Below are 13,282 nucleotides of genomic sequence, written 5' to 3'. Positions count from 1 at the left end.
CTATCTATGCTGATAGCACTGTCTGCATGAACGAGCAACCAAATAAGCAAACAATCAAAAAACTAATAAAACCTCCATGCCTTGTCTTCAGCTCCCACTTTTTAACTTTTTGTTGTTTTTATTTATATCTTATTGTACTATGTCTTGAAAAGTTGTTGTTGTCATTTTTGATTGCTTCACCATTTAGCTTTTCTACTTAGGATAAGAGTGGTTTATGAAATACAATTACATCATTATAACATTCCATTTTTCCATGTACTTACTATTACCAGTAAGTTTTCTACCCAAAGATGACTTCTTATTGCTTGCCAACATGCTTTTCTTTCTGATTGAAGTACTCCCTTTAGCATTTCTTGAAGAACAGGTCTGGTATTGATGAAATCCCTTAGCTTTTGGTTGTCTGGAAAAGTGTTTTTATCTCCTTCATATCTGAAGAGTATTTTTGCCAGATATACTCCTCTAAGGTAAAACTTTTTTTGCTTCAGCACTTTAAATATGCCATGCCACTCTTCTCTTGGCCTGCAAGAATTTCCACTGAGAAGTTTGCTACCAGACCTACTGGCATGCCAATGTATGTTATTTCTTTTCTCTTGCTTCTTTTAGGATCCTTTTTTTTTTTAATCCTCGATTTTTGGGAATTTGATGGTTAAATGCCTTGAGGTAGTCTTCTTCTTTGGTTTAAACCTGTTTGGTGTTCTATAGCCTTCTTGTATCTGGCTATTGATATCTCTCTCTGGGTTTGGAAAATTATGTCATCATCCCTTTGAATAAACTCTCTACTACCCTTATCTCTTTCTCTACCTCCTCTTTAAGGCCAATAACTCTTAGATTTGCCCTTTTGAGGCTATTTTCTATAGATCCTGCAGGTGTGCTTCATTGTTTTTAATTTTTTATTTCTGTCTCCTCTGCCTGTGTGTTTTCAAATAGCCTGTCTTCAAGTTCACTAATTATTTCTTCTGCTTGATCAATTCTGCTATTAAAAGATTATGATCCATTCTCCAGCATGCTTTTTTCAGCTCCAGACTTTCTGCTCAATTCTTTTATTTCAATCTCTCTCTAAATGTATCTGACAGAATTCTTAATTTCTTATCTGTGTTATCTTGATCTTCTGTGAGTTCCCTTAAAACAGCTATTTTGAATTCTGTGTCTGAAAGGTCACTTTCTCTTTTTCTAGAATCAGTCCCTGGTGCCTTATGTACTTCATTTGATGAGGTCATGTTTTCCTGCATGGTCTTGTTACTCGTGGACGTTCATCTGTGTCTGGGCATTGAAGAGTTGGGTATTTATCGTAGTCTTTGCAGTCTGGGTTTGTTGTACCCATTCTTCCTGGGAAGGCTTTATAGATATTTGGAAAGACTTGAGTGTTATCATCTATGCCATCTATTTCTGCCTTAGGTCATACCCCAAGGCCAGTAATGCTGTGGTTCTCACAGACTCACACAGGTACCACCTTGATGGTCTTGGACAAGAGCTGGATGAATTCGGTGGATTACCAGGCAGAGACACTTGTTTTCCTTGCTTACTTTCTTCCAAACAAACAAGTGGAGTGTATTTCTGTATTCTGAGCCACCTGAAGCTGGAGGCGGAGTGAGACAAGCACCCCTGTGTCCATCACCATTATGACTCTGCTGGGTCAGACGTGAGGCCAGGATAGCACTGGGTCCCATGCAAGGCCTGCTGTAACCACTCCCTGGCTACTGCTTATTTCTGCTCGAGGCCCTAGGACTCTACATATAGTAGGCAGCAAATCCAGCCAGGCCTGTGTCCTTCTCTTCAGGGTGGCGAGTTCCCCCAGACCCTGGGTGGGTCCAGAGGTGCCAGTCAGAAACCAGGGACTAGAGTTCAAAAACTTAGAAGTGTTCTACTGTACTGCAGCTGAGCTGGCACTGGAACCACAAAATGCAGGTTTTTGTATACTGCCCACCCTTTCCAAAAGCAGAGGAGCTGCACCCCACGGCCACTGCCACCACAGTTCCATGGGGATTACTGCCAGACCACTGCTTATGACCCCTTAAGGCCTAAGGGCTTTTTAGTCAGCTTGTGATGAATGCTATCTGGCCTGGTACTCATCCTTAACCTAAGCACTCAGCTGGCAGTTGCAGTCCTAGTGGCCTAGACTGCATTTCAAGTTTATTTAGAACCCCAGAGGACTTTAGCCTGCAGTGGCAAGACTTGCAGGAACTCAAGTTCCAAGTGCTGGGAATGGCAGTTACCCTTTAGCTAGTTTATATGCTCCCTCTGTGGTGTCGGTTGAGTTTGGTCTGGTTTTCCTTTCTGCTGTAACAAGACAGCACTGAGTTCAATGCCTAACAGTTGATTTACGCTCCCTCTCCTCAGTGCACAGAAATGCTCTCTGCACCATATTGCCACTGCCAGGGAATGCGTTAGGCGTGGCATTGGCTATTCAAGACAGGTTTTTTTTCTACCTCTTCAATGCCTCTTATGTGTAGATAGTTGTTAAATTGGTATCCTTGCAGGGGAGACAATCAGTGGAACCTTCTCTTTCACTATCTTGCTCTACTCCCTATTCTATGTCACGTTCTTTTCAGACATATTTCAGAGTCCTTTCCTGAACAGCCAATGATAACCTCTTTTTCAAAAAGGTCCACATCTTACATCTCTTTCAATGTATGTGAAATCTTGGAGATGAGCCAAGCTAGAAGCATTGTTACCACAGACTCTACACCATGAAGAAGGTACCACTGAGTTTTCTTGTGAACAATCATGGGAAATGGTGTCTGTGCTTCTTAATTTGTTCTCTAATGTCATGAAAAAGAACTTTGGTCAGAATAAGAGGGCCCATGGCTTTTACAACCAGTCTTTATGCATCAGAAACACTTTCTTTATCAGATGAGTCAATAACACCTTCTTCTTTTTCTTAAAAAAAAAAATCAAATAGGATATTGATCTGCTCCTCAAAAGTTCTTTCGAGATCATCACTGAAAGAACATGTGCATGATCACTGATTTTATCTGTTCTATACCTTTGAGTTTCCTCAGTCGTATCCACCCCCAGTCATCCCTTTCCTCTTCTTCCACGGCATATGAAGAGGACTCACTGCATCTGGTGGTGGCGGAGATGGTGCTTTCTCACTGCTGCGTATGGAGTCATTGCCTTGTCATTGCTCTTTCTGTTTTTCTTTTACTGTTCTTTCTCTTCTGTACCACTCACTATTTTCAGATGGATTTTTGAGAATAAATGTGCAGAGTTTATGATAGGTATGAAGCATGTCTCTATAGAAACTGGCTTTACAAAAATTACCTATGCTTTGCTTCTTTGGGTTGATGTGCAGATGCATTTCAGGATTCTCACTCTGGACTGAGAACACGTTTTTAAATGAATCCATCCAACATGTCTTGCAGTTTGTTTGCCTCATGAGATCCACTGATAATGTAATGGTCATTCTTGCCACCACAGGACTTGTGCTTCTAACTTACAAATAAAATATTTGGTGGGATGCACAGGAGGCCAACTGGGCCCTTTGCAATGTCAACTATGTTGACTGTAACTGTCTTAATTGCATTTCCTTTGTCCTCAACCTTAGCAGTCAAATGGGGCATATTTGGACACATTGTGGTTGATGTTGACAGATTTTTGACTTATTAGTGGCCTTATCTACAAGATGGACAGATCTTTGCAACTTTTTGGTATCTTTTGTCTGCAGAAGGCATGACAAATGACTACAAGAGATCTCCATCTTTGATATGATGAAGTGCTTGCCACTGAGGCTGTAAGCTTCTTGCTTGTGTGCTGTTTCCCCAACATAGGTGCTAATGGCTATGCCACACCTTGTTTTTGACAAATACAAACAAATCCAATGCTGTTTACTAGGGACTGGTATGGAGTAAGGTGTAGCATAAATCTGAGTCCCAGTCCCAGAAAGCAGAAGTGGCAGCAGCAAGAGCCAAGGGCTACCACAGAAAAGTGGGGAGGAGCTGTCCCTGCAATGTCCAGGGTCCACACCTATGGCAGCCACAGGCTAGAAACCACACAAGAAGAGATTTACCATGAGCTGGGAGAGTTAGGGGAGGGCCTTCTCCACCAGCAGCAGCTCACAAGGTTCAGGACATAGAAAGGGCTGGGCATGGGGTACGTGGTCCACCCTTCCGCTTGTCTCCATTGATCTCTGGTTTTCTAAGTGAACAATATGATTTACAAGGAAGATGGTTTTATCATATTTCAAGATTATATACCATTTACTTCAATTTCCTTTATTTTGTTATTTACTTATATTTCTTTACTCTTGTATATTAATATAAATAGTGAGCATGCCTCTGGTCCCAATATAAATTGAAATGGTACTAGTATTTTGCCATTTTAGAATTACATTATTAGTTTTTTGAAAATAGTGTTTGTTTAAAGTCATTCAATTCCATTTCTAGTATAGTTTTTCTTAGAAATATCTATCAATTATTTTTCTTTCATCATCTATTGAGATAATCTTAATGCTTTTCTCTTTTAAAATGGGGACTCTAACTATTGAGTTTTCTGAGAATGAACCTCTTTTATTATTGCATTTCTTTGCTTAGGGTGTATTTTTCTTGTGTTCAGTGAATTGTCTTTGCAAATACATTATCTAGATGTTTTTCCATTTCCATTCATATGTAATATTTTGTACCATTTAATGAGGGTTTAGTATTAATGCTTTGCTAAATTAATAAAAATGAACCATTCAGAGTTCCATTTTGGCTCCCTGTGGTCTGGAATTATTTTTAAACTCATTAAAATTTAATAATATGTTCTGTAAAGGTTAGCTAGAACTCAGCTATGAAAATGATCTTATTGCTTGTATAACGTTAGCTGATAATCACCTTTCTGATATGATAATTCATCTATTCAAGCTTAACACTCCTAGAGTTATTTTTTATCTGTTTTAAATTTCATTCAAAAATATTCTTTCCTCTTGGTCCTTAAATTGATTGGCAAAAATTGCATGATGTATTCTTTTTTCAATCTCTTCTGTAGTTGCGGTTATTTATTTTTCATTACTAATATTGTAGTTTCACTTGGTTTCTTTTTCACTTACTGAAAATTGAGAGCAATTTCTTTCATTTGTATTTCCAAAAGATCACCTTTTGGTTATGTTTATTTCTTTTATTGGTTTTACTATTTCCTCAGTTTTTCATTATAAATAACATTTTAAAATATTTTAAGACAAGTGTTTTTATTTTCTTTTTCTTCTTCTTTTTTTTTTTTTTTTTCCTGAGACAGAGTTTCGCTCTTGCTGCCCCAGGCTGGAGTACAATGGCACAACCTTGGCTCACCGCAACCTCCGCCTCCCGGGTTCAAGCTATTCTCCTGCCTCAGCCTCCCGAGTAGCTGGTATTACAGGCATACACTACCACACCCGGCTAATTTTGTATTTTTAGTAGAGACAGGGTTTCTCCATGTCGGTCAGGCTGGTCTCAAACTGCCGACCTCAGGTGATCTGCCCACCTCGGCCTCCCAAACTGCTGGGATTACAGGCATGAGCGACCGCGCCTGGCCTGTTTTTCTTATTTCTTAACAGAAATACTAGGTTTAAATCAGAGTCCTTCAGCTTTAAATAAAAGAGTATTGCTCTGTTTCTCTTTAGCCATGCCATGAAGTGTCCTTTTAACCCGTTTCTCCATATTTTTTTATTTTCTCTTTTTTGAAAAATGTGCTCAATTTCTAACATGTTTTTGTTATGTTTTACATATTTACTTCTATTTTTGTTGGGATGTAATTAAAGAATATGAACTATGCACTCAGTTTTTAAAAATATTAAACTTTTATTTGTGTCTAATACATGATCATTTTTGTAAACATTCCCGTGTATAGTTGAATAAAATCTACATTTTCTGTTTGGGGTATGTAAAGGTCTACTACCTAATGCTATCATATTATTGCACCCCAAAGCCTAAAATAGTATAATACACAGTAAGAACTTAGCGGATACATAAATTCTGCTGATTTCTTTATTTTTTGGTCAACCAAATTGGTCAAAATCTGAATCACATTATGGCAGAGTGCTATTTGTCCCCTAATATCTATTATCTTTTTTGCTGGGCACATGGCCTCCAAGATAAAATCCAAATGCCCTAGCCTCCCTTGGAGTTATGTGAGGCCATTACATTTTGTACAGTAAGATGTCAGTAAAAACATGTGAGGAAATTCTGTGCCATTTTCTTAGAAATAAGTTGCTTTCCTTCTGCACTTTCTCCCTTCCCAAGTGATTAGTTTAGAAGAACTTCGTGGTGGTGAGACAGCTTCTGGCATGCAATCCAGAGGCTGCAAAGGTCGTAGAAGAAGCCCACAATACAGGTTTACTTTCAGAAGCAGAGGTAACATCTATCCCATACAGTTTACCAACAAAAACCTTTTTAAAAATTATGGTACAAAACAAGTAACAGGGAACTCTCAGTTTCCAAAGCAGCAGATAAAAAGCTCAGAAGTCACCACTCCTTCCGAACAACAAGTAAAAAGTTGAATAAAATGAAAAATCAACAACTCTAACACTTCTTAAATCTTCAAGAAAGAAGAGGTACAGGATAAACCCATGCTCCCAAAATTGGAGAGACAGAGAGACAGATACAAAAAAACAGATCTTGTATGCAGAAGCAGAAACCTCTACGGGAACAGGCTCTGGGACAGAAAAACCTGGACTGTAATTGATGAATTGCTGAAGGCTCATTGTGGACAAGTCTGAGAGTAAACGCTTCAGGGGGACTTGATAATCAGTCCCCCTATCCCCACCCCCCCACATACTTTTGTGTGTTTTATTGTCTGGAAATTCACCAGGCTTTCTGAGTGAATTTCGAAGAAAATCCACCCTTCTGCTTTTGGAAATGGGGGAAAGGGCAGCGGGTGGAGAAACAATTTTGAAATACAACAGGGCATTCTGTTCTTCATAGTATATTGTACTCTTAGGAGAAGCTATGTAACCAGAGCCTAACTTGCTGGGTTTTATAAGAATCAGCTGGTCTAAATCAAAGGAAATACCCAACTCCAATCAAATTTATCATCCTAGGTGACAGCAGAAAAATATCTAACTCCAGCCCCCTCAACTCATTATGTTTCACCTAAAAAGAGGATGTGGGTTACAAAAAGTACTCGTGAAGTTCACAGTCCAGAGGCACAGGTTCACCAAAATAACGAAATCTAACCATAGGACTATAGAACAATTCCCACCCCCAACATCTTATCACCACATTACCAAAGCCCTATTTACAGCAGTTTGTTATATACAGTGCATCAAGCAAAAATTGCAAGGCATACTAAAAGGCAAAAATCAACCAATCAATCAGGTTGAAGAATTTTAAGACTGATAATTTAAAACAACTGCAATTTATATGCTATAAATATTAATGGACAAAACTGACAGCATGCGGGAACATATGAGTGGAGTTTTTAGCGTTTTCCAGGTATACAATCATATCATCAGCAAAGAGAGATAGTTTGACTTCTTCTTTTCCTACTTGGATGTCTTTTCTTTCTTTCTCTTGCCTGATTGCTCTGGCTAGGACTTCTTGTATTATGTTAAATGAGAGTAATAAGAGTGAGCATTCTTTTCTTGTTCTGGCTGTCAAAGGAACTAATTTCAGCTTTTGTCCATTCATTATGATGCTTGTGCTGAGTTTGACACAGATGGCTGTCATTATTCTGAGATGTGTTCCTTTGATGTCTAGTCTGTTGAGGGTTTTTATCATGAAGGGAAGTTGTATTTCATCAAAAGCCTTTTTCATATCTATTGATATGATCATATGGATTTTGCTTTTAAATCTGTTTATGTGGTGAATCACATTCAGTGATTTGCATATGTTGAATGAGCCTTGGATCTCAGGAATAAAGCCTACTTGGGATGGTGAATTAACTTTTTGATGTGCTGCTGGATTCAGCTTGCTAGTATTTTGTTAAGCATTTCTGCATCTATATTCATTAGGGATATTGGCTGGATGTTTTCTTTTCTCATTGTGTCTGCCAGATTTTGGTATCAGGTTGATGCTGGCTTCATAAGATGAGTTAGAAAGGAGCCTCTTTTGTGGATGTCCTCTGTCACCGTTGCTATTCAACATAGTATTGGAAGTTCTGGCCAGGGCAATCAGGCAAAAGAAAGAAATAAAGCATATTCAATTAGGAAAAGAGGAAGTCAAATTGTCCCTATTTGTAGATGACCTGATTGTTTATTTAGAAAACCCCACTGTCTCAGCCCAAAATCTCCTTAAGCTGATAAGCAACTTCAACAAAGTCTCAGTATACAAAATCAATGCGCAAAAATCACAACCATTCGTATACACCAATAACAGACAAACAGAGAGCCAAATCATGAGTGAACTCTCATTCAGAACTGCTACAAAGAGAATACAATACATAGGAATACAACTTACAAGGGATGTGAAGGACCTCTTCAAGGAGAACTGCAAACCACTGCTCAAAGAAATAAAGGAGGACACAAAACAAATGAAAACACCGTCCATGTTCATGGATAGGAAGAATCAATATCATGAAAATGGCCATACTGCCCAAAGTAATTTATAGGTTCAATGCTATCCCCATCAAGCTACCATTGACTTTCTTCACAGAATTGGAAAAAAACTACTTTAAGTTTCATAATGAACCAAGAAAGAGTCCACATAGCCAAGACAATCTTAAGCAAAAAGAACAAAGCTGAAGGTATCATGCTACCTGACTTCAAACTACACTATAAGGCTACAATAACCAAAACAGCATGGTACTGATACCAAAACAGATATATAGCGCAATAGAACAAAACAGAGGCCTCAGAAACAATGCCACACATCTACAACCATCTGATCTTTGATAAACCTGACAAAAACAAGAAATGGGGAAAGGATTCCCTATTTAATAAATGGTGTTGGGAAAATGAGCTAGCCATATGCAGAAAACTGAAACTGGACCCCTTCCTTATGCCTTATACAAAAATTAACTCAAGATGGATTAAAGACTTAAGCATAAAATCTAAAACCATAAAAATCCTAGGCAATACCATTCAGAACATAGGCATGAACAAAGACTTCATGACTAAAATACCAAAAGCAATGGCAATAAAAGCCAAAATTGACAAATGGGATCTAATTAAAATAAAGAGCTTCTGCACAGCAAAAGAAACTATCATCAGAGTGAACAGGCAACCTACAGAATGGGAGAAAATTTTTGCAATCTATCCATCTGACAAAGGGCTAATATTCAGAATTTACAAAGAACTTAAACAAATTTACAAGAAAAGAACAAAAAACCCCATCAAAAAGTGAGCAAAGGATATGAACAGAAACTTCTCAAAAGAAGACATTTAAGCAGTCAACAAACATATGAAAAAAAGCTCATCATCACTGGTAATTAGAGAAACGCAAATCAAAACCACAATGAGATACCATCTCATGTCAGTTAGAATGGCGATCACCAAAAAGTCAGGAAACAACAGATGCTGGAGAGGATGTGGAGAAATAGGAATGCTTTTACACTGTTGGGGGAGTGTAAATTCATTCAACCATTGTGGAAGAGTGTGGAGATTCCTCAAGGATCTATAACCAGAAAATATCATTTGACTCAGCAATCCCATTCCTGGGTATATACCCAAAGGATTATAAATCATTCTGCTATAAAGACATAGGCACATGCATGTTTACTGCGGCACTGTTCACAATAGCAAAGACTTGGAACCAACCCAAATGCCCATCAGTAATAGACTGGATAAGAAAATGTGGCAGATATACATCATGGAATACTATGCAGCCATAAAAAAGGATGAGTTCATGTCCTTTGCAGGGACATGGATGAAGCTGGAAACTATAATTCTCAGCAAACTAACACAAGAACAGAAAACCAAACACTGCATGTTCTCACTCACAAGTGTGAGTTGAACAATGAGAACACATGGACACGGGGAGGGGAACATTACACACTGGGGCTTATTGGGGGGTGAGGGGCTAGGGGAGGGATAGCATTAGGAGAAATACCTAATGTAGATGATGGGTTGATGGTTCAGCAGACTATCATGGCATGTGTATACCTATGTAACAAACCTGCATGTTCTGCACATGTATCCCAGAACTTAAAGTATAATAAAAAAAAAAAGAAAGAAAGAAAGAAAGGAGCGTCCTTTGCAACTATCTTTGATATAGTTTCATTAGGATTGGTCCCAGTTCTTCTTTTAATATCTGATTGAATTTGGCAGTAAATCCATCTGGTCCAGGGCTTGTTTTGGTTGCTATTTTCATTACTGACTCAATTTCAGACTTTGTTATTGTACTTTTCAGGCTTTTAGCTGATAAACAACTGGAAAGTTTCAGAATACAAAATCAATGTACAAAAATTAGTAGCATTTCTATACACCAATAACACTCAGGCTGAGAGTCAAATAAAGAACACTATCCCATTTACAGCAGCTACATGAAATTGAAGTGCCTAGGCATACAGCAAAGTGAAGAGGAAAGCTACAAAACACTGCTGAAAGAAATCAGATGATCAAAAAAAAAAAAAAAAAAAAAAAAAGGAAAAGCATTCCATGGGTCATGGATTGAAATAATCAATATCATAAAATGGCCATACTACCTACGTTAGGTTGTTCTTCCACTGCTTTAAATACCTGAAGCTGAGTAGTTTATAAGAAAAAGATTTAGTTGCTCACGGTTCTGCAGGCGATACAGGAGGCATAGTGGCATCTGCTTCTGGAGAAGCCTCAGGAAGCTTCCAGTCTTGGTGGAAGGCAAAGGTAGAGCAGGCACATCACATGGCAATAAAGGAAGTAAGAGAGAGAGAGAGAGAGAGACAGAGTTGGGGTGAGGTGCCATGCACATTTAAATGACCGGATCTCACAAGAAGTCTATCACAAAGACATCAAGCCATGAGTAATCTGCCTTCATGATGCAAACACCTCCCACCAAGTTCCACCTCCAGAACTGGAAATTACAATGCAACATGAGATTTGGGTTGGGACAAATATCCAAACTATATCATTTCACCCTGGCCCCTCCCAAATCTCTTGTCCTTCTCACATTGCAAAATGCAGTCATGCCTACCCAAGTCTCCAAATGTCTGAACTCATTCTAGCATTAACGCGAAAGTCCAAAGTCTCCAGGGGTGGCAGTGGCTAAGATGTGGGGAGCAGTATCTGGAGACTGCACAGGACAGTGGGGCCCTAGGACTGGCCCACAAAATAGTTAAGTCCATCTAGGTCTCAGGGGAAGAAAGAAAAAGGCCTGCTAGCCCGGGCACGGTGGCTCACGCCTGTAATCTCAGCACTTTGTTAGGCTGAGGCAGGCAAGGTCATCTGAAGTCAGGAGTTTGAGACCAGCCTGACCAACATGGAGAAACCCCGTCTCTATTAAAAATACAAAATTAGCTGGTCATGGTGGCGCATGCCTGTCATCCCAGCTACTTGGGAGGCTGAGGCAGGAGAATCGCTTGAACCCGGGAGGCGGAGATTGTGGTGAGCCGAGATTGTTCCATTGCACTCCAGCCTGGGCAATGAGAGTGAAACTCCGTCTCAAAAAGGAAAAAAAGAAAAGAAAAAGTCCTGCTGTGATGGTCTCTGAAATGCTTTTGAGGTCTTTCTCCCATTGCCTTGGCTGTTAGCACTTGGCTCCTTTATACTTGGGCAAAAACATCCAGTGTGTGGTTGCTCCACAGGCTGATTGAATTATTCTGCTAAAAATGGTCTTTTCTACCACATGGCCAGGCTGCAAATTTTCCAAACTTTTATGCTCTGCTTCCCTTTTGAATGTAAATTCCAGTTTTAAGTCAAGGATCTAGAACTAGAAATACCATTTAACTCAGCAATTCTATTACTGGGCATACACCCAGAGGATTATAAATCATTCTGCTATAGAGACTCATGCACACATATGTTTACTGCAGCACTATTCACAATAGCAAAGACTTGGAACCAACCCAAATGTCCATCAATAATAGACTGGATAAAGAAAATGTGGCACGTATATACCATGGAATACTATGCAGCCATAAAAAAGGATGAGTTCATGTCCTTTGCAGGGATGTGGATGAAGCTGGAAACCATCATTCTCAGCAAATTATCACAAGAGCAGAAAACCAAATACCACATGTTCTCACTCATAAGTAGGAGTTGAACAATGAGAACACAAGGACACAGGGAGGAGAACATCACACACTGGGGCCTGTTGGGTGGCAGGGGGCTAGGGGAGGGATAACGTTAGGAGAAATAACTAATGTAGGTAACGGGTTGATGGGTGCAGCAAATCACGTGTAAACCTATGTAACAAAACTGCACATTCTGCACATGTACCCAGAACTTAAAATATAATAATTAAAACAAAAAGAATAAAAAAAGATAATTATAAAAAAAATCATTTTTCTCATGACTGGCTTTATACAAGGTAAGACCCTCACCAATGAGCCTGGCTATATATTCCGGAAGTTTCTCTAACCTCCTTAGGGATGCATCTTCTCTGGACGTGTACATGTAATTTTCCAATCAGGGATGTTTGCTTGTTTCTTTTTCAGAAGCTCAAAATCTCTTACTCCTTCTGGTGTCTGTATGCAGTCCCGCAGGTCTTCTGGTGCTGCAACAGGCTGCTGAGATCTCCTTTATTCTCAGCAGCCCGTACTTATTCAAAGAAATGGATTCCCGTTTAGCACTCCAAGTCATGCAAGACAGAAATCAGGCACTCAGGTAGCACTCTGAAAAGCCACATTGTCGGCCGGGCGCGGTGACTCAAGCCTGTAATCCCAGCACTTTGGGAGGCCGAGATGGGCGGATCACGAGGTCAGGAGATCGAGACCATCCTGGCTAACACGGTGAAACCCCGTCTCTACTAAAAAATACAAAAAATTAGCCAGGCGAGGTGGCAGACGCCTGTGGTCCCACCTACTCGGGAGGCTGAGGCGGGAGAATGGCGTGAACCCAGGAGGCGGAGCTTGCAGTGAGCTGAGATCTGGCCACTGCACTCCAGCCTGGGCGACAGAGCAAGACTCCGTCTCAAAAAAAAAAAAAAAAAAAAAAGAAAAGCCAGATTGTCAAACTTCTGTTCCCCTCTTCTCTTCTACTCCCAAGGGAGAAGCCAATAGTTGAACATTTTCTCCTGGTTACACTGAACAGTGCCCACTTGGGGAAAGGGCTGAAATTCAACAGCTTTTCTAACCCATTTCATGGCAGCTGTTCTTGGTTTTGCACTTGCCTGGGGTACTGATGGCTTCTGGAGTTTTCATAAAGCCTTTTAGGTTGCAGTCAAGATGTCAGCCAGGGAGGGCTATCATCATCTGACAGTTTGGCTGGGGCTGGAGGGTCCACTTCCAAAATGACTCAGTCACATGGTTGTTAGCT

At 39.8% G+C, this 13,282-nt stretch overlaps 1 pseudogene; it reads right to left on the bottom strand.

Annotated features, from left to right (window-relative positions):
• Positions 1–2,534: 2,534 nt before the first annotated feature.
• LOC144335556 (eukaryotic translation initiation factor 5 pseudogene) lies at positions 2,535–3,572 on the bottom strand (annotated as a pseudogene).
• Positions 3,573–13,282: the final 9,710 nt, after the last annotated feature.

The sequence above is a fragment of the Macaca mulatta genome, chromosome 16 (genome assembly GCF_049350105.2).
Source record: "Macaca mulatta isolate MMU2019108-1 chromosome 16, T2T-MMU8v2.0, whole genome shotgun sequence".
Taxonomy (NCBI): Eukaryota; Metazoa; Chordata; class Mammalia; order Primates; family Cercopithecidae; genus Macaca; species Macaca mulatta.
This window is presented reverse-complemented; position numbering and strand designations above follow the sequence as displayed.